The sequence below is a fragment of the Grammomys surdaster genome, unplaced genomic scaffold (assembly GCF_004785775.1).
Source record: "Grammomys surdaster isolate TR1022 unplaced genomic scaffold, NIH_TR_1.0 125818, whole genome shotgun sequence".
In the NCBI taxonomy this organism is placed as follows: Eukaryota; Metazoa; Chordata; class Mammalia; order Rodentia; family Muridae; genus Grammomys; species Grammomys surdaster.
In genome coordinates this window covers 2810805-2835920 of record NW_021620648.1, presented here as the reverse complement: position 1 = coordinate 2835920, position 25116 = coordinate 2810805, and the positions used below count along the sequence as shown (strand labels likewise).

Here is a 25116-nt window from a genome sequence, read left to right as displayed (position 1 = left end):
ACTCCATAGCCCTACCAGCTGTTTGCTTTCACAGCAAGATCCTTTGTTTGTTTGAATATGAAAAAAAATTCTAGGAACAAAAAAGATTTCAAATTCCATAAACTTTGTGAATGTTTAGAAGAAAAGAGAATGAAAAATCACCTACATCACCAGGGACTTTATCACTATTGCCTTATTTTGAAATTACAGTCATTGTATGTTTTTGTAACTTTTACTTTTTAACACAGAGGAAGCCTTTAAGACATCATTTTATAAGAAATTCATTAAACATTTTTAATTTTATTATTATTGTTGTCGTTGTTATTCCTTCTTCTCTTCGTACTACTATTACTGTCCCGTATGCGTTGGTGTTTTGCTTTGGGCATAAGTCTGTACACCATGGGCCCCTGGAGGTGAGAAGAGGGCTCCAGATCCCCAGGGACCAGAGTTACAGACAGCTGGGAGCTGCCTTGTGCATGCTGGGAATTGAACCCTGATCCTCTGCAAAAGAAAGAGCTGCTCTTACTCACTGAGCAACCTCTCCAATCACCAAGCAAATGTATGCCATTTATAGTAGAATTTGAGTAAATGAAGCAAAAAAGCCACCTAACTTTCTTTTATGGCATTAGATGATATTTAATATTGTCGTATTATAAATTTGATTGTCTGCACATATAAATCAGCATAAAGGAAATGCATTTGAATCAAGAGGGATTATTGCTTTACAGATATTTCCTTTCTGTTTTGCCAAGAATGCTCTTGCTCTGATGTTTATATTGCTGGCTTTCATTACCTTTAGATGTGCAGAAGATATCATTGAAGCCTTAGATATTTAATAGTGAGTCACCAAATGTGTCACCACTTTTGTCTTCTATGGATTTTTCATGTATGATTTCCTCATTAAGGGAAGTGCTATATATGATTTTCTAAGAAACTGGATACAGAATGCTCAACATGCTGACACCAAACGCAGATCTTTGCTTGCTGGCTTCTTGTCAAGTTCGATATACTGTCCAAAAGATCATGTAGAACAAATTCAGTAAAAATTAAAAGGTACATCTTTCTTGCTTCCCTGTTTTATTTAACACATTGCATATACATTGTTTATGTGTCTGGCTCCTGGTCTGTCTCTTTTCTCCAAATGTAAGCTCTATGTGCATGGAATTGTCATCTATTTTTTCTCATTGCATTCTTGGCACATAGCATAGTATTGGTCATATAATAGAAGAACACACATGTTTAATGAATGAGTAATTCAAAACAATATACTAGTAAGGGCAGCTGGGCCTTATGTTGACTGCTCTTCATTGCTCTTCCAATTAGTTAGGATGCTGGAGCCTTACAGAGACAGACATACCATGTTAACTGAAGCGGGGGCGGGGGGGACTTAATATCTATCAGGCATTGGCATTCAGCTAATTGTCCAATGCCTTGTGACTTTTGGTTAGAGACTTTGAAGTACTTGGTAAGTGTCTCGGCTTGTGCTTGTGGCACAGGGTGCTGACACCAGCCCATTCTTGCCTATGACTTAGGCACACAAGTAATGTATAAGAAAACGTGACAAGATGAAGTCTTGTCCAATTGTCTTGGCTTTGGTTGTCCAGTGGCTCCAGTCATAGGTAACTTATGATGACTGTGGTTTCCTTGTGGAATATAGTGAGATTGAGTAATGTCAAATGTGACCCTATTTTGACGAAGAGCACGGTTCTTTCTTGGTGCCCTCTATAAAGCCTGTGAGGCTCAGAGCACAGTGTCTGCAGAGCAACCGAGGGCATCACACATTAGCGTTCTCCACTGTAGGAAGGATGATAAGGACAGCAACTCACCCACAAAACCTTCAACCCAAAATGTGTCCTGCCTACAAGATGCCAAGGGGCAAAGATAGAGCAGAGATTGAGGGAATGGCCAACCAATGACTGCCACAAATTGAGACCCATTCCATGAGCAAGATCCAATCCCTGACACGATTAATGATACTCTGTTCTGCTTGCAGACAGGAACCTGTCCTCTGAGAGGCTCCATCTAGCAGCCCATGGAAAGAGATGCCTCACACCCAAATATTAGATGGAGCTCTGGAGTCTTACAGAAGAGTTGGGATAAGGATTGAGGGATCGGAAGTGGAGAGGGATTCCACAGGAAGGCCAACAGAGTCAACTAATCTGGACCCTTGGGGCTTCCCAGAGACTGAATCATCAACCAAAGAGTGAGCACAGGCTGGAGCTAGGCCCCTGCACATACATCTGTTATCAGACGTGCAGCTTGGTCTTCATGCGGGTCTCCCAACAACCGTAGCAGGGGTTTTCCCCGAGCCTATTGCCTGCCTGCCTCTGGGGCCTGAGTCCCTAAATGGACTGCCTTGTCTGGCCTCAGTGGGAGAAGATTCGTCTAGTCCCACAATGACTTGATGTGCAGGGGGAAGGAGCTACTAGGGGACCGAAGCTCAGAGGAGGGCTCTCAAAAGAGAAGGATAAGGTGGAATGGGCCCTATAAAACCTTCCATAGTTAATAAAACACAAGACGGTTTTCTTCGGTGGATCCTAACCAAAACGTTAGTGATGCATTTCCTCTGGCTTCCACAGACCTCACATGCCTCAGCACACTCTAGACTCCGCCGGCTCTCTGGCCCAGCACACTGGCCTACTTGCCAGCACTTAGGTGTGCCATCTTGCCCCCATCCCAGGTCCTCGGTACACAATTTCCTCTGCCAAGGATACCCTGCCCTTTCAAGTCATGTGCTTAGCCCTCACTCCCTATTGTCTTAGTCCACCCCAGTCATTCAAGTGGATATGTCAGGCCTGTCCTTGCCCCAGACAGAGTGAGGGTGGTAGTTTCTGTTGAGCTACACACTGGCTCTGACTGACCCTTCGAACTGTGTAGCACACCTGCAAGTCATTACAGAGATTTTTTGGTCAAGCTTCTGTCCCTCCTAACGCTAAGGGTAAAATGGCAAACATCATCCCCATCACCTACACCATCATCATCATCATCACTATCTTACTCCGAAGCAGATGCCTTTTAATATCTTACTCCTAGAGTGTGCTGGTTAAAACCAGCACCAAGCAAAGTACCAAATGTCTGTGCACTTGTATCACAAGAATCCTAATGTCCTGAGCTATACAGCTAGCTTTCTCAACCAAACGTGATATGCATTTTGAAGTTCTGCTTAGTTCTCCACAACTGGAGTAACTTCTAGGTTTTGTGTTTTGTTTGTTTGTTTGTTTTGAATCTTATGAAACCTTGTGTGCTCTGAGAACCTGTATGTTCTCAGTCCCCTCTTAGGAATTTAAATCTTTGGAGTAAAAGTTGAGCTATACTGATCTTTCAGTATCTTTTAGCACAAAGTATTGTTCCTTAACTATAGACAGTAGGTAAATATCTATCAAGTTGAACTGTTTGACCCCATAGCTCTGGTTTTAGGCTGTTCTTAGGCCCTTCCTACTAACATTTCAGATCACCAGTATTTCGGCAGATTTCTTCAAAGTGACATCTCTCCTTTTATAACCATTGTAAACATAATTAGATCTTCAAGATATACCATATCTAATTTGAAATATTTAGAGACTACACACATACATACACACACACACACACACACACACACATATGTATATGTAACATATACACATATGTATATATATTCCTATTGCAAGAGCATTCCACAGTCATTCTCCTTTCCTCTTGTCCCGATTTCATGATTCTAATTATCCATGCACACACACATTTATATGTGACATATACATATATGTATATAAGATAAATATGTGATATATGAATATATGATACATTTTGATATATTATTTTGATTTTATTATCTATAACATCAGAACATTAAAGTCATTTTTCATCTATCCATCCATCCACCCATCATCTATCTATCTATCTATCTATCTATCTATCTATCTATCTATCTCACTGTAGGGATTGAACCCACGGTCTCCTGTATGTCAGGCATGTGTTGCAATACTACTCACACCCACAGCCCAGCAAAATATATTTGGAAAAGAATTATTTTCACACAGTGCTGGGGATCAAACTCAGAGCAATCCATGGTAGGCAAATGCAAACAACAAAGCTTCTCCCCATGCTAAGTTTTTTGAGGTAAATAAGTCCCAGGAAAGAGCAGATGTGCCAGGGGTTGGGCAAATATCTGGCCTCCTAGGAATGAAGTCAGACAATGGGAAAAGATTTAGCATCCAGCAAAAATGTTCCTAAAGAAAACTCCCTTCTCCTGGCTTACCTTCTGGAGCATTTTGTAAGCAGAAAGTCTCAAGACAGTGGAATGCTCTCTCATTGTTTTACAGAGACACAGAAGTCTTCAACAGCCTTCCCACTAATCCTAACTTGGTTTTTTTCAGAGGCATTTCTGTGAGCCATTCTGTTTGCTGTTACTGTATTCACAGAGGTGTGGAACCCAGAGAAGTCTCCAGTGATGGATTTTGACAATATCTTTTTGATTTTCACTCTCCAAAACACCAGAGCATACAAGCCATCTTTTGACAAGTACTATATCGAATTTATTTCAACTCTGAATTTTGTCACTAGACCCAATTTTTTTTTTCTGATTAAGAACACATCATCTTAGATTCAAGCACATAGTCGTTGAGTTTCAGTAAAATGAAACCAAAACAAATAAGAAAACAAACTACAGAGTTTGAATCAGCTCATGGAGATCACATGTTCTCATCAGATTTGCCTCATTAGTTTTACAGAAAATTTTAGGAAATTACTTTAAAAGTCAGGTTGAATCTGTTGGAGTGAAGGAGCAAAGATTTGCCTGAACCCAGCCTCCCAAACCAGTGACACAAAGAGAACCACTTAGCTCGGAAGCAAGTGTAGCACTCAGCTCGCTGGCCTAACACCTGCCCTAACACCTGCCCTCCAAGATCTTCGAACAGGAGAACGGGAGTGTTTTTGAGTGGGACCACATTCCCACACGTTACCCAGGATGATAACTCCACAATTTATATCCCAACTTTACAAGTGTTATTTTTATTTTTTGCAAAATAGTTTTTGTGTGTATACCAAACAGAATTACTTACTGCTGTCTCCTTTAAGGTGAAGGGTACCTGTCAAATTCAAGTTTAGTTTCCAAATCATCTAACATAACATAGTTAAACTGGTCTTTCTCATTTTATTAGATCAACATGGTGAGTTCTTTTAAAGACACATTTGGCATAGAAGGCGGGACTGTATTTCCTGCTGCTGTCAGTCTGTCCGTGGGTAAGACTAGAAGACAGCAAATAAGTAAACCTGTACGTCTCACTTGCCTTGATCCAAAGCGGGTATATCCGTTAAACACTTCTCATTGACTTCCTAATGGAGTCAAATGCCATTACGGGTTCAGTTGCTCTACAAATCTGCTTACCTGTATTCAATGTTGATAGCAATGCCAGTGTTTGAGGTTACTGAGGTATTTTTTTCATAGTGATAATAGAGATGCTGGCCATTGGGGTGTCAGAAGACCAAGCTAAGTTCTCAGGTTCATAGGAAGGAAGAACTGATTGTAAAGATATGTCTGTGTTGAGAGAGGAAGCTTACCTAGAATTCAGATTGAATGAAGGTTTTCCCTTCATATTAAGAGTCAGTCTTAGTTCAAGACCCTACTCTGAGATTCATCTGTAGAGAGATCATGATTTTGTGAAATTGCTCAGTGATTCAAGGGGGAAGTGATGTCTGTTAAGATATTGTTGAGGGAGAGTGACAGCGACCTTCATCACCTCATCTCGTAGATCTGAAAGATGTAGCACAAACACCATGGGGATGACTCACCATGGAGATGACTCACCATGGGGATGACTCACTATGGGGATGACTCACCATGGGGATGACTCACCATGGGGATGACTCACCATGGGAATAACTCATCATGGGGTTGACTCACCATGGGGTTGGCTCATCATGGGAATGACTCATCAATGACTCATCATGGAGATGACTCATCATGGGGTTGATTCATCATGGGGATGACTCACCATAGGGATGACTCACCATGAGGGTGACTCACCATGGGGTTGACTCATAATAGGGATGACTCACCATGGGGTTGACTCACCACGGAGATGGTACTCTTGGGAATGATTCAGGGTTCTAAGGACACAGAATTAGGAGTGATACTATTTATGAAGCTAAGGTCCCTATCTTTCTTCTTTCATAACTCTGACTTGGCCCTCTAAATTCTGAAGTTTCACAGAAACACTCCTTTCAAGTGCAAGGTACAGCTGACACCTCTTAGATGGCCATCTTTCACAAAATCATCCATATTGAGTTTTTAGATATGAAGTAATAATATGTGACAATAATATATGAATAATATATGTATTAAAATCTATGAATGATTTTAATGTGTATTTCTCCAAAACCACATGAAAAACAGTTTACATTTGTATTGTTTTTCCATACAATATATTCTTCTAATCATACTCTTTCCATTCCTCCCCACTCCTCCCAGATCCTTCCTACCCATACCCAACTTCACATTCCTTCAAAACAATTCATTCTGAAACAACATTTACCTCCTTAAGCTGGTTTTATTGCTAAAAAATATTTATGAGTTTATGAAATATAAATTCTTATCTTGACAATTTATACACTAATATAGGAAGCAAAGCCAGAAGGCTTGGGTTTGCTGAGTTTGGAAAATTGGCTTTAAATTCTAAAAAAAAAAAAAAAAAATCAATAAACAGAAGCCTTGGTGCCTTTTTGCTAATGAGCTGTGTATTTTGATTTCCTTCATGGAACAACTGTAAATTTCTCAAATGCCTGTGAAGTAGAACCTACTTGAGTTTGAACTTAAAATTATTTTGGTAATTTTAAAGTCTGTGTAGGAAAGGATATGAATACAAAATGATTACTGCAGTGAAACAGTCACATGGGAACATCATTTTGAAGCAAATATTTTTAAAGTATAAATATTTTCAGAGAGCAGTTACATTTCAACTTCCTAATGCTTCAGGCAATTATGTAAGCAACTCTATTTCTATTTTAGGTAATTTCTACATGTTTCTAACTACAGATTTCTCAATAAACAAAGACAGGTTTTGTAGTTGTAAACTCGAGCCTATATTTAAGCCATCAATTTGTACTTACCACACTGTCACTAATAGGCAGCTAGCTACTCGAATATTCATAATTACAGAAAAAGAAATCAGTACTCTTCATTCTTCAGAAATTTAATTTAAAACATAAAGGTAAATTGGGTTTGCACTCTGCACTGCCTGCTTGGTAACGGGGACAGATTAGACGGATGGAGGTTTGTAATGATCTGTATTGAGAGGCATTGGATTTGCTAACGATCTTATTGCCACACACCCTTACAAATAAATCTCTATGCTAGGAGCAGCAGTGAAGGCCTGAGGGAGAAGAGTGAAGGAGGCTAGGACATTGAATCCCACCTTTGTGCTCAGTCTCAAAAAGCTAAAGAAACGGGTACATGGATGGACATGTGTGTCCTGTGTCCGTATCCTGGTTTGCACAGGAACAACAACAGGCTGAGGAAGTGGGTTACTGCAGGTCACCTCACAGCATTTAAACCTTCACATATAGGAGCTACTAAGGGGCTCATTTCAACTACTTAGCTTGCAAACACTGGTTGGAATATATACTCATGAAGATTCAGGTTCTGTTTCAAGTAAGAATCAAGATTTTCAAATGCTTTAAAGTCGTTTTCTTCTTAATAGACAGTAAGGTAATAAATGTGTATTGAAAAACACGGTTGATGGCATGATGTTAACCTGGTCTAAGAGATCATGGAGATATACCAGACAGTCTTATGTAGAGACAAGAGGGAAGAAGGCAAAACAAGGCCTGGGAAGTGTACCTTATGGCCACCAGATGTTTTTTAATTCAATTTAACCAAAGTATAAACTTGTGTTAAATAAGAACAATAGCCCAGCAGGCAGTTTTCAGTAGACTGTAGAAAAATAGAAAGAAACTAGATTCCTCAGTTTACCCCTGAAATCTTCTCCAGGCTAATTCCCCATCTTTAGTTACTTAGGTGGCAAAGAGGTACAAGGCAAAGGTAGGAGCTGAGTTTGATAGGGGAAGCTGTTCAGAGTCTGAAGAGTTGAAAGTGAGTATGACATGCTCTGGGCACCACTGGGAGTGGTAACTCTCCACTACCTTTTGAGGCTCAGTTCCCACAAACTTAAAATGTAGCCAGGTAGAGGAGGCGCACATTTCTCAGTTGGCTGCTCAGGAGTAGAAGGTAGGATGCCAAGGACCCATCTGGCTAAGGCTATCGCTTTCTGGACGATACAAGGATGGAGAGTGACAAGGTACAATGTAGTCACAAAGGTATGCTTATATTGATGAGCCAGCCAATGTATTACTATTATGAAGCAGAGAGTCAGGTTGGGGAATACCAAGGGATTAAAAGATTCTCTATTTTTGAAATCAAAGGATTAACATTTACAATAAAGTTGCGCCTTTGATGGAGTGATGATAGCAGAAGAGATGAGATGGACAAGTGGAAAGTTTAAAAATGACATCTTGGGAGTCACATATTTATAACTGACGAGAGAGTAAGGGTACAATTGTAAGACTGTCCACCCAAGGTAGGGGAAGGAGGTGAGGCCAAAGAACTGAAAAATGAGCACACGGGTTGGGCTGTCAGAGAAAGAGTGGTAGAAGGATAGGGTTGGCCAGATGTAGAAATCTACAGTGAAAGTAAGGGATAAACAAAGAACATGGGGGTAGGGAGGTGGGGATGGCATGATGGGGTAAAATACAAAATATCAACCTTTAATTCAGAAAAAGTTTCCTACTTACCAGTGTTCTCACTACACAACATTAGTCTGTTTTAGAACTTTACAATAGTACTTTACATTATGTCCTATTTAGGTGCAAGTTGCTTTGACAAATCGCCAAGATGTAATGACATGAGAATAGGAAGCTTTCTCATTTGGATCACTACAAGGTCACTGGACTTAGAACGACTGACAGGCTCATTTTAGCCATTAATGAACTAGTATGCAAATAAATAACTAAATCAAACTATTTATTAGGCATTTGCCATACGGAACTAGTAATGAAAACATCCAAGATTTAGAATGTATTCGAATACACAATTTAGAGAGTTGTATGTAGATGTTATCCAACTATCATTTGACAGAGAAGCTGAACCCTAGAAACAGACACCACCAGCAAACGTGAGCAGCTCCCTAAGCATGATTCAAAATGCTTTAGGTGTTCAAAAGGAGAACAGGTTCATTTCCCACACTTTGGCTCAAGTGTCACCCCTTTAAGGATGCTTTTCCCAACAGACTACAGAGGTCACACTTCAGGAACACCTTCAACTCTGATTACAGAGGCAGCTAAACAAGTAGATTTCAAAATGTGTCTCTCTTCTCTCTTCCTGTGTCTCATGCTCCATGAGAAAAGAAAAACGGCATCTTTCCCAGAACCTACTCAGATAACTTGTCAGACCCATCTTTCCACTGGACAAATGTTTGGTGATAGAGCAGTGTGTAAGAATGTGTCATATAAAGGATTACGATTTCTTTAAGACTTGTTGACAAAACAACCATGTAATCTGGTATCTTGTATTATGGGATGTTTTTGCCACCAACAACTCCATTGTGGTTTAGAATCCAACTCTTTTGGTTTCATAGATGAAGTGGACTGTTGTAGCTGGCTCTTATTTATATAGTTGTTTCTCTGGGAAAAAATTAGGAGGAAAAATACATTTGATTCATGTTTTCTACTTCCCCTTAAAGCAAACAGATTTCGTTCTTAGAATTAATCTATCTGTGATTCCTTTTCCAATGCTCTCCGGGGGTGACTTTTTTAGGTTTATTTTTACTCTGTTTTTCTGAGAGCAAAGGACTATAAATCTTGCAGACAATTGCTCTTGCTTTAGTTATCATGCTCCTGGGCAAGGAAAGATGGCACAGTGGGACATATTAACGAGGCAGCAAGAATAAAGTGGTTTTCTGCTAAGTGTCCCATGCAGTGTGAGCAGTTTCCCGCCTGTCTATGAATCAGTACTCCAGATATTACAGGCACACTCTGCCTTCTAACAAGCGCTACTGCAGTATTTGGTGCAGTTGCAGGGCTTTCTGGAGTTGGCTATCCAGACATTCCTGAGATCAAGTAAAATATTGATTGTTTTTCATTAAATTCTCCTCATTAAAAGACATTTCTAAAGTTGAGAACGTTCTTCCCATTACTTACACACAGTTAGTAAAATATATTTGGGTGACTCCTTTTGAGAGAGCTTGGCAGTACTCCAGCTTCATACATGTTGACTGCAAAATTCATTCTGACAAGAGAGACTTACAGGATATTTTTACATTTGCAATTTCATACATACAACGATACTCATTATACCAGTTTGAAAAAAAAAAAGTCTGAACACAGTGTAAATGTCTTTTTATATGAGAAGAATATAGTAAAATACCGTCCATCCATTCATCTATCCATTACCCTCCCATCCATCCATCCATCCATCCATCCATTTGTCCATCCATCAGGACTATGATACAGGTCTCAGGACTGTGATAAAACTAAATGTATGATTTACCCATAGACTATAAGCAAATAAGTTACAAGATGGTGCATGTAATGTCCCATCTGTGTAGACCATGTGTGTGCCTGTTGTATGGTGGTATAAGGACACTTTAAAAAGCCTGGCGTGTACGTATCAAATGGGCATCAGCAGTCATTTCTAGCACAGAGCTGCTGTTTTCTGAAAATGGAACCTAAGAATTCCATGCTGTGGTTGAGGCTTTGTACTATAGTCAGCAACATAGTTCATGTGTAGTCATTATGTCACATGTCAGTCACATGACTAATGAGACCCTTTCCAGGCTTTGCTACTCTTTGTCAGCAGAGGCAATGGCCCATGAAGAGTGGTTGTACATATGGATGTCATACATGTCATATGTATTTATTAGACATGTCATACACATAGAAGCCTGTTTAGAGGAAGAATTTTTCAAGTGCTATTCATCTTGAAATGAATTGCTACTTTCACAGGCGGTGTTCAGGAGACTATGTCAGGATGGTATGCTTTTCTGGGGCTCCTATTTTTTCTTTTGGTGGTGTGCTTTCAGTGCCCAGAGTGAGCAATGTATGTAAAGCTGACACGCAAAATAGCCTGATGAGGTCACATACAATGCCAAGTTAGAGAGATGCACAGAAAACATGACCTTGCAGCCTTTATTAGCTCTGATTGGACTGCAGAGACTAGAAATAATTACTAGGACTACTGATGATGAACAAGAGCACCTTAAAATAACTTACATTTTGGAATCGTCACAATTCATCACCTGTAGGCTGTATCTATAATTTGTGATATGTACAGTGTTTTGTATTTTATATGTATTTTCATCATTCAGTAAAGGTAAGATATTTTGAGATGCTGTACTTCTATATTTGTTTTTGAACTGTTACCTATGTAGTTCAGACAGGCTTCAAAATTTCCACGTAAGTCAAGTGTCCCAAAAAGTTACCATCTTCCTGTCAAGGCAGTCAAGGGGTAGAATTTCAGACAGGAACCAACATTCTTTTGTTTTTATTCCTGGTGATGTGCATGTGGTGATTTATGGAACCACAGAATCACACAGAGGACTGGAAGCCGGGTAGCATCATTCTGTTTCAGTTAGGGTGGTGAGACCACAGATTTCATTCCCAAATAATTACAGTTTAATAATTTTTAAATTTAAATACTTAGATATTTTTCAAATTCAATGCTAACTCAGTAAAACTTTGGATTATAAATATAAATACATTTTTATAATGCTCTGAGTTGGCTTAAATTTAGTATGTGGACCCGTGTGCTTGAACTCAATGGATTTGAACAATGCAGGCGAATCTGGTAGTGATGGACAGACTCTGCATCTGGAATGTTCTCTTTGACACCATCCACTGGGCAGTAAGGACGATTGCCAACACCATACTCTTACTGCTAAGACTGTGAGTGTCTGTAATAAGCAAGGCTCCAGAGATGCTGCCAAGAGGAGTTACCTCCTCCCGGGAAGCGGTCGGTCTGGGAGTATGCTTTCCTGTGGATCTTTCCTTTTATGTCACTGGAAACCAAACATAGCAAAGAACAAAGCTGATGTTCTAGCTCTGAAAACTTGAGGATGCTGTTAGCTGACATGAGGCCATGCCAAAGGAGAAAGCCTGAGACTTGTATAAGGCTGCGTGAGAACCAGCGATTACTGTTTTCTTTTTATTATGGGCATGTGTGCATGTGCATAAGTGTGTGTACATGAGTGTGTGTATGCATGTGTGCATGACAGAGTTAGAGAGATAGATAATAGATAGTAGATAGATTATAGATAGATGATACATAGATGATAGATAGATAGATAGATAGATAGATAGATAGATAGATAGAGATAAGTTGCCATTTACTCATAGTTTTACTCTCCAGTTCATCAGTGTTATGTAGATTCACCGTGTTGTATAACTCACATTCTCACATTACTACGTAGTCCACCTCAGACAGAAACCATGCCCATGGTATAATGACTCTCCATTTACCCCTGATCCCTGGGAACATCAAATTAACTTTCTGTCTATAACTTCTTTCAGCTGACTTCACTGACACCACTTAAAACTTATTTAGCATTTAGCTCATGTGCTATGTGTCTTCCATGAATTTGTTCGCTTACTCCGTCTACATAAGGATTCTGTTACCAAGTCCTTTACACAGAGGAGGAAGCAGAGATACAGAAGTATGGAGCTGCTTGCCCAGGATCACATGGCCTGTGACTGGAGGAGCTGAGAGCCAACGCCAGCATTCTGACTTCAAGGCTCCCAGGTGACAGGCATTGCTACTCTGCCTGCTTGTCAGAAACTCTGGGCACAACTGTAATTAAAGTTTATGTCACACTTCGAAGTCCACCAAGGTTTAAAATGGATAAAACTTGGGAGCACAAAAATATTCCCTTGGGGCATCTAAATCCAAACAGCAGGATGGTGCGTCTACCCTTTGTAATCTTTTTAAACAGAAAAGGGCACTAATTTGACCCGGATGTTTCCTTTCCAGAATGCCTAATTTAAATTCCCCTAACAGAAAACCTTCGAAATCTACTCTGATCCTGGAAAATCCTATGTTTCTGCATACCGAGCAGGACAGCCTTTCCTACCAGTGTGGGACTTCATAAGGGTATTCTGGTTCATGGCTGGGCATGTGCCTAGAACCCCAAGACTCTGTGTGAGAACCAGCAAGAGTTCAGCAAGCCCCCAGAACCCAGGGTCCTGAAAAGCAGTCTAGTCTCCATAAAAGTACGTTGTTCAGTCACATAGGCCATTACAGCCCCTCCCAAAGTGCACAGGTAGAGGGCGTGACTACAGGCCTCAGGACTTAGGGATTTACATACTAATGAAGGCCAGAGGGCAGAGCAAATTAAGCATGCCTCCACAGATCTTCCCCAGATCCTCCCCCTTTATCCCTCCCTATATAACTCAGGACTGCCCTGAGTTTTATGGGGAGTACTTCCAGATTCATCCACCATCTGCCATGACAATAAACCCTTTTGGAACCAAGGACTTCCTTGTGTCATTTGGGCCTGCTGCTGCCAAAGCCTCCAGGCCGCTGGAACCTTAGACCTCTCGTATGTGAGACTCACTGTGGTGTGGAAGCCTCCCAGGCCTCCTCCACCGCTGCGGCCCTCATTTTTTCCCCACATACCAGCATTGTCTTCCATCTGTTACTGAAGTGATTGGTTCTGGTTTTACACTCACTTCACTCAATAGTCCCCCGATCTGAGACAATACCCCCACCTCACTTTATTTACACTCTTTTCTTTAAGTCAAATCAATGCCTGCTTGACTCCTAGACTAGAGTCTATAATCTACTCTCAGCGTCATGAGTATGGATTTCTCTTTTTTTGTACAAACATAGGGAGGCAGATTTCTCAGATCGTGAGGATAGCTATTTTTGCGGGTCATTAATTGTGTGTTAAGTTGCTTCTATCTCTTCTGCCAGCTAAGGACACCTGCTTCTTGCCACCAGTGATTTTTTTTTTTTCTTATTAGAGCCAACATCCCTGGAAGGGTGGACACCCTGCACTTTAGGTCTCTCTGAGTGTCTCACACAAGTTTTCTAATGTAGCTCAGGTTTGTCTCCCAAGATCTAAGGGATACATGCTACGTCATGCTAAAGGTATTAAGTGTTCACCTTCTTCAAAAGAAAGTCTGAAAATAGTCTGCTTATGCAATTCATGATAGTTATTATCAAATTAGACCCCTACTTTTCTTTTTTTAGCTATAAAATGTATTGCATAAATTACTAGACTGATTCCCTTGTAGCAATTTATTAGGCTCCATAAATGTTTAAGATACTGTCTTCTACTTCATGACTAAGAAATATACAATATAACACACAGGGGCGCAGCATCAGAGGATGCACTTGTTGGGAGGGAAGGAAGAATGCTTCGTGCACAAATCAAGAAGAGGTTCTCAGATAAATATGAGAGACCTGGACACAACAGTGAGAGTACCAAGGCCAGGTGTAAACATTCAGGGCTAGCATGTGCCTGCTGTGTGACCTTGGCTCGTGATTTAATCCTGCTACTAAGCATTGTGTGTGTTTTTCAAAAGTGATCCTGAAAATAATTAGACATATTTAAGAAAGCGGTTGATGTGATTAAAATGAGTTAATGACTACAAGCTAATTAAACCGCACTTGGAGTAGGCTGGGTTTTCATTAATGACCAACTGATGTATCAGGGATTTTATAAGCATGCTTCTAAAGGAAAAGTGCGTATTAGGGAGACAGATAGGTTTTGTAACAGAGCAAGGGTCTTAGTTTGGGAAAGTGGAGGTGGGGTGAAGGGGGTCATGCTTCTGTTCTCATCTATAGAGACCTGGGAAGTAAAGAGACTATGGAGTGGATAGATATTAGGTAACCAACTGGCTGACAGGTAATCAATGACAGACGGATAACACCGAGTGAGGTAGCAAGTTTAAAGGTTTAAAGAGATGCAAAGAACACATAAAATTTCAGGAATGACAGGAACAATCTAGGAAGACAAAAAGGCTGTGAAGTGGCAGATATGCCAGCCAGCAGGCATTGATCTTGTGTAGGGACAGGTCTTTGGGGCAGAAGCAAATACATTTTGAAGCAGAGGGACAAGTTAATAACAAAACATATTGTAAATTTTAGGGCCATGTGAGACCTGGTGAACACACTCCTGGGGCTCGATCAACACTGCCAGGTCAGACAACAACTGAAAATCTGGCTTTAGTTAACACGAAGTCAACCTGTTGACTGTCCCCATGGAATGGGAACCTGTGATCTCTGTCTTTTCTGCCTGGCTCCTTTGCACAGGTTTCCTCTTCCTGCTGTGGTCCCTCTGGTTGACAATTTTCTTCTTCTAACACAAGCATAGAAATTGTTCAAGGTTACACAATTACGTTAGAGCTTAACAGAAAACCTGCTTTTCACTCCATGACAAGAAGTCACCAAATCATGTTTAGAAAGCCTGGCTTCTGTATCATTGTTTGTTTTTGTTTGTTTGTTTGTTTGTTTGCTTTTCCTCTCCACTGCTTTGTTCCTCTTTAGTCTTTTCCTCGTCCTCAACAGTTTGGTTAAAATTTTATTGTAACTATGTAGACTGGTGCTGCTTCAACAGAGTGAAGGAAATGGAGGGACATGGGTGGTCTTTTGGGCTTAGACACAGGTCTGTAAAGAAAGGAAGACAGGGTCTGGTTTGGCAGCACAAGCTTTAGCACTTGGGAGACAGGCAGGAGAATTATCAGCCCATCTAGCCAGGGCTACAAAGTTAATTCTGTATTTAAAAAAAAAAAACAGCAAAAAAGAGCCTCCCTCCAAAAAAAAAATATATCACCAACAACAAAAGCAGAAAGAAAAGAGACAAGGCAGAGAGCATGCTGGGAGGAAGCTCAGAATTCGCGAGTGACATGAACCCCCTGGGACATGATAATCAGCTTTGGAGAAACCATGACATAGGCCGATGCCCTTTGAAGACTCCAGGGCCATAAAGGCTTCATAAAGCCAATGGCGTCTGGAAATAAATGGGACAGTCAAGTATAATCTTGAACAATTTCCACATTTGGTTTATGAGAGGAAGAAAGAAATGTCAACCAGAGGGACCACAGCAGGAACAGGACACTGGGGCAAATGAGCCAGGCAGAAAAGACAGAGGTCACAGGTTCCCGTTCCATGGAGACAGTCAATAGGTCAGTTTCATGGAGGTAGAGTGGACACCAGAGGCTAGGAAAGATGGAGGAGTCAGGTAACAGCTGCCAAAACGCAGCTGTATGGGAGGACTAAATGTCAGTGTTCCACAGCACTGGCAGGTACCTACAGTCTACTAGGAGAGTTTCAAGTCTTTCAACTGTAAAATTAAGAAATGTTTGAGGAGATGAATATCCTAACTACCCTGATGAGAACATTACATGTTATCTGCATGGTAAAATTATTTCCTGAACACCATGAATATGCAAAAAAAAAGAATGCTCCTGTGGACGCTCCTCCATAGCAAGGACACACAAGCCTTGAGTATATGCATATCTGCACTGAACTCCTGGATGTTCAGTTTGATAACTATGTGACCTTGAGCAGCAATTCACTGACTTTAGCTTTTGCTTCCAAAAATAAAAAGGAATGGAAAGACCTAATACCCAAGATAGTTTATTACATGAGATAGTTGGTTAACAACATAAAATACTGTAAAAAGAAAAAAAAATGGCCAAGAAATATGAACACAGCTAATATTTATTAAGACGTCATGTGTGAAGAGTTGAGAACCCTGAAGAGGATAGGAACTCCAGAAAAAGACCAACAGAGCCAACTAACCTGAACCCGTGGGAGCTCTCAGAGACTGAGCCACCAACCAAAGACCATCCTCGGGCCAGACCTAGGCCCCCTGGCACATAGGTAGCATATGTTTAGCTCAGTCTTCATTGGATCCCCCAACAACTGGAGCGAAGCTGTTGCCTGTGGAATATATTTCCCTAACTGGGCTGCCTTGTTTAGACTCAGTGGGATAGGATGTGGCTAGCCCTGCAGAGACTTCATGTGCCAGGATGGGGGGAGACCTTAAAAAACCTTAAAAAAAAAGAAGTCATATGTGATTTGTAAGAGTAAATCGAAGGAAGGGTACAGTCTAAAACCAACAACCGGAGCAAGGACAGGGCACGGAGGGATCTTTCTTCATCCTATTCTCCTTTACAGGAGTGTAAATCTCATGAAGTTGTGATTAATTCTATGGATATTCATTACATATAAAAATCTAAATCTTCCTTACCATACCATACGCTAACAGCTCCGATATCAGCTAACAGCAGCTATTCGTTCTGTTAATTAGGCAGTTGGTGTTAGCGCTCACTCAGTGTAGTGTTCTGGGTAAGCACAAGCTGTAAATCAGGTTTAGGTTTTATGGAGAGTCCTGTTTTTCAGTCACTGAGTGAAGGCTTTAACGTTTCATAATACACACTGTAGTCTTGGTCCTTGTCCACGAAGGATGGGTCACAGGCACCTGGGTTTTAAGTTTCTAGCTTTACTACTAATGATTACAACTATAATAATGATGACAACGATGATGATGATGCATATTTACTGCTTTTACAAGGTCCATTCATTGATCTTCAAGCCAAAATCCCAGTTATAATAAATCATTTTACTTGTGTTGAATTAAATAGATTAAAAAGTAACGACCAGTAAAAATATAAGTGGCTGTTCACCAAAAAGGAGAAGAGCTAGGTTGTTTGTAAGACTGGAGTTGAGTCTTTTAAAATCTGAAGAAAAAAATTTCTTAAGTGAGAGAGCATTTTGCATAAGAGCTACCAAGCAAAAGAACCTTCTTAGGCAGGGACAAACCAGAGTCTGAGCCGACCAGGACCCCAGAGTTCCTTCACTTACTGTGATTGGCCCACAAGGGGAACTTCATTCTTCCTCAGTCTTCTACTAATGTTTAGATGTGGATAGCGAGAAAACTGGCTATGGAAACCTCTTGCGCTCTCTCTACACATCTAATCAGCTATGAGCTTGCCTCCTGGGCTCCAGCTGCAGGAAGCCATCTGGAAGTTCCCTGTCAATGATGCTTGCTGCTCAGAACTCTTTGACAGCCCTGCCCCCGCTTCCCTTGGAGTTATCAGGCCAGACACAATGTGTGGTTGACAGTCACTTCAAAGGTATTGGGTATTGCTTTGGAGCCACCTGTCCTCTCCCTGTCTTTTGGATAAAATGCTCCCCTGTGCAGTCAGACAGTCAGAGTACAAAGCTTCAAAGAAAGAAACCGTATTTGCTTCTTGCATCTTTACAAACTTCCGGTCATGTTGTGTATGTGTGGGAGCAAGAAACTGGCACATGCACACATTCCACAATGGCGCTAGCCGCCATTTCGAGGGCGTTTTCCCATCTTATGGTGCAGCAGGAGCACCTTGGACACAATTCCTACTTTCCTACTCCACTGGTCTTACAAAGACCAAAGTACTAGTTAGTGTACTAGTTAGCTCCCCTACCTGCAAATAACTGCTTTCGTCAGTCATTACAGGGATTAGAGGTAAGGTCGCAGTTAACAATGAACACTTACCATTGCCTTAACTGTAACTAAGACATTCATTTCTCAATTTAGAAAGGAAAATTATTATTACTATTCCTTTAAAAAGCAAGGAAATTAAGACCTTTAACAAGTTAAGTAATTCGCCCCAGTCTACATACACAGTTGGCAGTGGGAGGGTTTGTACATGGACAGGACAGCCACCTCCACCCACTGAGGCCTCTGGGTGGTGTGCTCACAGGGGAACTTTGCAGCAGTAAATACTATGAAGGAATGAGACATTAAGAATCCTAGGACCTCACAAGAAACAAACAGCATCCAGTCATCCACGCTCAGCTGGACCAACCCAGCTGCCCCACTCCTCTCCACATGTGGTTCTTGTGATCAGGTCACTTGATGTTTGGAACGGGATCTTTCCTTCCTGTTAAACCACCTTTGATCCTGTGACTCCTAGAACCACACACTGTCACAGCTCTTCACATATTTAAGGATAACTTTGACACTCCATGTGTCCATTTTCTCATTTTTCTCACCCAATAAGCAAACAGCAAGGGTTGGTGCAGCAGCTGGGCCTCTGTTTCCTCTAAAACTTTCATCTCCAAGAAAATATTTCCCCATCACCTTTCCCACCTGCCAACAGCCACTCAGAAACTTTCACCCCAGAGCTGGAGGACCAGTGCCAAGAAAATAGTATTTTCCAGACATAACTGGGCAGATGTATACATGAACTCACAGAGACAGTAGCAGCATCCACAGGGCCTGTAGAAGCTGGAATCAGATAAAATCCCAGCATGAGAAGGGGAGGTGAGCACAAAGTTCCCTAAGCCAAGAACCTATGTGCAAGTGGTGGGCTCACAGGAGTGCGTAACTTTTCTTCTGTGGAGCCTTACTGAGTATATCACCACACTCCACGATCGGCAATACACAGAAGTTGGCCAACACAAATCAGACTTCCTGTTATTTCCTTAGTTTATTTGGGAGGATTGGTTTAGTGGTTAAGAGACAAGGAACATGAAAACAAGTGGTAGGAATGTAGTGGAAGATTTGAGAAGACTTGGCGGAAGGAAAATATGGAATCAAGTGTATATTGTGAAATTCTCAAAGAATAAATAAAACACTTCAAACAAATCAGCATTTTTAAAAAATAAAAGTGAAAATATTTTGATATTCCCAGAGAGCTCCACTTGGCCTATTTTCTTGAAAACCTGTTCTGTACCAGCTAGAAATGTTTTCTCCCTTGCTTTAGCCTGGTGGAGTGTCCTCGTTTCTAGTGCTAATTAGGCAGGCCTTCCAGTAAGAGTATAAAAAATGTCCCCATCATGCCTTTTATCTATTACACATGACTGATACTGGGAAAGAGTGAGCAGGGTTTTTTTCCCAATTAATCTGAAGGACTTGGAAGAATGAGGTTGACCTTCGACACTGACAACTACTTTTTAGGGTTATTTTGAAACAGTTTTGTTATGTAGTCCTGGGTCAATTGGTACTTGTGAAGTAGCTCAGTGTAGTCTCAAACTCACAGTTATCCTCTGCCTCAGCTTCTCAAATACTGGGATTACAGACATGCCTAATCTAATTACTTTAAAGGAAACAGAATAGCATTTACATTTTCATAAAGATTAAGTTTGAGAGATTTCCATTTGAACTAATTTTTTGAAATGCTGGAAATTCCTGAGTCAAATATTAAACTACTAAACAAGAGTTAAAACTATTCCAAAGCCATGAATGAAAAAAAAAGTAAATACAATTTCTTTGACAGCATTCCTGGGCATCCAGATAACTCAAGGGTTTTCCCAAACCTCAATAATCATATCAAATACCACCAAACCAGTACTTGTCAAATCTTAACTATCATGCTGCCTTGGCTGTTTCCTTTCATCTCTAGAATAAGGTGGAAGGTACTATTGTTCTGCACAAATTAAGGCATGGAAAAATGAAATAGCATGAAAAAAAATCACAGGGCTGGTGGATGAGAGTCAGGACTTGAACTGATGTTTCTCCGGCTTTGACTTTCATGTTCTTGAACCCTGGGTTAAATACAGCGAGGAAGATCACACTTCCACATAACACTCAGGCCTTCGTACCTAACTTAAAAGAGTCCAAGGACTGCTACATAAAGAATGTGTATATTTAAGTATCCAAGTTAATGCATACAAGTGCTACAGGTGGAAGGTTTTGGTGAGATGGTTTCTGTTGCCATTCGTTACTCCAGCACTGGGGAAGGCAGGACAGAACCCAGGTCTTCATATAGGAAACACAAATCAAATGACTACTGCACCACACTGCCCCTATTTTTTTTTATAATCTTATGGAATTTGGGGGTAATACAATTCTACCATGTGTAATTTTGTTAAGTAAATGCAAAAAAAAGGTAAAAAAGTATGTGTTTGCAGATTTTCTCCTGTTTTTAAATATGTTTTTAGCCTTCCCATGTAAAGTGACACAATACAAGCTTCTGCAAGATTCACCTTAAAAAGGTAAAAGGTCTTATAAAATTATAAGATTAAAAATATCTGGAATTTATGATGAAAATGTGAAAATTAAGCCTTATTACTGATTGATTAACACCAACAATGCTTGCTATACATATTTCTATCGGGATATAATTATATACTAAAAAAGATTTTTACTATCTACTTAGTACTAGAGCTATAATTGCTAATACATATTAATATAAAAATGTATAACTTAAAGTCAATCAGCTCTAATCCATTTGAAGTTATTTTGAAGTAAATTGACACTCATGCCTTTGCTTCATTTCTGCTGTTTGAAACTATGTATATTAAAAAGCTAACACACCATAAACTTATGTTTATTTAACCACTCACTAAAAATAACTCAAATTTCATCACGAGTTTTGATGCACGTTTGATTCCATTTTACACATAGGAATAAGGGAGCCATTTATCACCAAAATACATGGTATCCTCTTTGATATTTCATCTTGCATTTTTTTAAATTTGCCACTGATACCTACTCTTTTCCAGTTATAAACATTTTAATTTCATCTAAGAAAGCAGTTGCTTGTAGGAGACTGTCAGATCTTTTAGTGTCATGTACTAAATCACTATGAAAGATTTACTTTTCCTGTAAGACAGCTTTGCATATTAATCATATCACTAGACACATGTTTGCTGAGGTTTAGCCATGGGCAATAAATACAGAATGGCAATGGCGGAGCTGTTAAATCTTGGCGCACACATTTCTAACATATTGTATTGAGCTATGCAAGGAATAATCACCCTCCTAAATCCAAGTCAAACATCTCAGAGAATATTTGGATGCTTAATTAAAAACGAAGTTATGTTCTTCATGTGGGTGATTTTGTACAGTGGCTAAAAAGTCCATGAAAAATTAATTTAGCTCAATAAAGAATGCACGCACAACTCCCTTTCGAAGTTAGTAAATCGCTTCCACCATCTCTGCTAAGACACAATGCAGAAACAGATTAAATAAAAGGAGGAAGAAAGTTCTAGGGGAACCTCTAGGAATTTCTCAAGTGAAATCACAATAGCTTGTAAATGCCCTGCTCACTAAGATGATTTTTGAGCAAAGGTGGAAATTCTTTACTCCAGCCCATGCTCAGTACAGTTGGACTGACATGCCAACGACCTTCACAGGCATCCAGCTCCATCAGGCTAAAGCTCCGCCATGTCTGCACTTGGAAGGCACCACTCTCTGGATGCCTTCCTTAACCCTGAGAGATGGAAAATCCCCTGCAATCCTCATTGTTAAAGCTAATAGGATTAACACGCAGTTGAAGGTGTGAGCACAGCAGAAACAGAGATCTGATGAAAGATTGTTGGACACTAAATTCTGGAACAGGTAACATGGTGTAAAAAAAAAAAGCGAAAGATGAAGAAATAACAGGAATTTTCACCTAAGACGTTTAAGGACAGGCAGGTGATCCTAAAGACCTCTTTAAACTAAAATGCAAAATGGTCTGTCAAGAAAGTTAGTATACCATTTCCTTCATTATTGAATTGGTAATTGATTTACACCTTTATATACAGAATAGCTACCAAGATGTGGACCATATACTATAGTCAAGGATATCAATGTGAACAGGAGATACCCTGTGACTGTGGAGTTTAGTATCTACAAATTAAAATAAAGTGACAGAGAGACAGAGAGAGAGAGTCAACTCCTCGAGGATCTTATTGATTATAAAATAAGGAAATATGCTCTTTATCATAAGAGTGCAATAAAATATTGCATCACGAGGTCAAAATTCAATATAGTGGTGATATGATGTGCCTTGTGTTCTGATGCTCAGTAGAGACTGGAGGATAGCCCTCACCTTCTACAACACCAGCCATGACGGGAAGGAACCGAGCCTGGTCCAATTAGGAATAATATGTTGGGTTTAGGGTCTTTGAAGTTAAGTTTCCAAAGATACCGGGAGGCACTGCTTAGAAAGAAAGAATCTGGGATGAGAAGCATCTTCGTTGCAGCTGATAATTGACTTTAGGGATATAAAAAATTAAATCAGTCAGATCCTGAGTTTTAAAAACTCCAATGTAGATTATAACTACCTCAGGAGAAAACTGTGAAGATTGAGGTCAGGTATAGAGGGCACAGACAATAGGCAGTCAAGGTCACAGGTAAACCATAGGGCTAGCTTCCAGCCTCTGTCTGTACTCAAAGTCCGTGGTTGCTACACAAAGCTACTTAGAGACACCCTGAAACTGTCTGCACATAGACTCAAAGTTCAGGAATAATTGAAGAAAGCTAAATATTCTGGCAGATATTTCTATTTCAGTATTGAGTATGTCATTGCTAAATTAGTATAATGCCATTACAGATTTTGCCACCTCATCATGTGACTTTTAAATAGATGGATGATATGCTGGACTGGACCTGGCCCTTATTCATCAAAGTTCTAGACTTTTCTTCACATCAGGGAAAGGGTCTAAAAAAGGCTGATAGTCAGACTTTTATCCTGAACCAGCACAGAGTATTATTCCTGGGAAATCTGATCAGAAAAACACTGACGTACAGAAATTTACAGTGCGCCTTTGTACATCTAGAAATAGTGGTGGAGAAATAAGTATCAGCGGATAAAGATTCTGGAGAACCGCTGAATCAGTGGTGTCTGATTTTGATCCAGCAAATTCTGTGATAATTGAATGCTCAAAAGCCGGATGTTTAGAAGGTTAGCCAGTTTGATTCATATACAAAATATATTTGTGGGATTCAGATGTAGGAGATGATGTCTTTAAAAGAATCCTACATATAAAAGTGTCACTATTTCACATCAGGGATCTGAGTCAATTATTCACTGAAGACTAAAAACTATGCCTTATAGGCCCATCTGAAACAGGTGACATAGGAAGGCAAGAACTTGGTTAGTACAGCCTGCATACTCCAGCACTTCCCAAGTAGAGCGGGTCATTGTCTGCCTCACGTGCTGATTGGACAGTATTTTTTTTTAACTAAAGCACATGACTCTGTAAGTGCAAGAGAGGCACAGCACACAGCACAGCTCCTGTAGGGAGACTTGTGAGAAGGGACATAATATGTAACTGCAATCACCAGTGGTATGTTTCTCTTGGGACTTAAGGCAGCTCCTGAAGTAATCTGCCATGACCCTACCGTGCTTTTCTTCTGACAGAACCTGTTATTGTGGTGTCATAAACTGCATGCATTACAAGGCCCCCTTCAATTCCTAGAGGTCAGGCCTCTATCCCCGCCTTCCCAAGATTAGAATCGCCACAGCCCTTCTATACTTAGAAAAGGGAGGAGATGTCAGGGGCAGCCCTGCTTATACACTGAAGGCCTAAAATCAGCCATAGGCCTGTCATACATGTATATTAACACCAAGTCTTGGGTCTCTGTGGAAAAAAATTGAAACAGATGGCTATAAGCTATTGTAAACAGGCAGCCTTTATGGAAATTTACCAGCCTGAGAAGTCATAGACCTTGTAAATAGGTAGCCTTGGCAGACAATATCAACTTAGATAAGGACAAGTGAATCATAGGCAGAGTCATAGTGACCTGTCCCCTGAACCTTCACCCAGCCGATACCCTGTTCTGAAAGATATCTGTATTTCCCCTGAACACCCACACTCCAGTGTCATCCCCTTCCCCACGTCCTGCCTTTTTGTGTTTATGATCCCTGTGTGAATAAGTAAAAATTACAATTTGAAAAAATAAATTAATTAATTACAATTAAAAAAAATAAATAAACTGCATGCATACCACATAGTCTTTAACAGTTTTTGGAGTTTTATCACTAGTATGTCTCAGAAACAATAAATTCAGCAAGTATTTGAATGAATAACTCGTGGATAAATGGTTTGAACATTTTCTAATAAAGAACAATGAAGGAAACTGGGCTGTATTTTAATATTTCAAGCATAAGTGCAGACTGTGGTGTATCCTAAGGTCGAACACGGCCATTCCCCTCAACTCTTTGCTTAAATATAGCCATCATTTCCAGTAAAAATGGGTTCTGAATGAGCAATAAAAATTACTAAGTCTTGAAATCGTAGACAATCCCACACAACTTTCTGGCAAAGCTCGATATGTATCTCGTTATACTAGCTGCAAAACCTCCTCAGAGTGACTTTACACCACTAGCCAGTGACCACGCATCACTGAAGTTTCTCCCCCAACCCTCTCCTCTAGCATTTCCTTACTAACAGTACCACGGTTTGAA

General features: G+C 40.2%; 1 protein-coding gene across 1 annotated transcript in view; it reads right to left on the bottom strand.

Annotated features, from left to right (window-relative positions):
• Positions 1-25116, bottom strand: part of Nell2 (neural EGFL like 2) — a gene marked incomplete at its 3' end in the record, with an annotated part of 263811 nt that overhangs the window by 28453 nt on the left and 210242 nt on the right. The gene's annotated exons all lie outside the window — the stretch shown is intronic.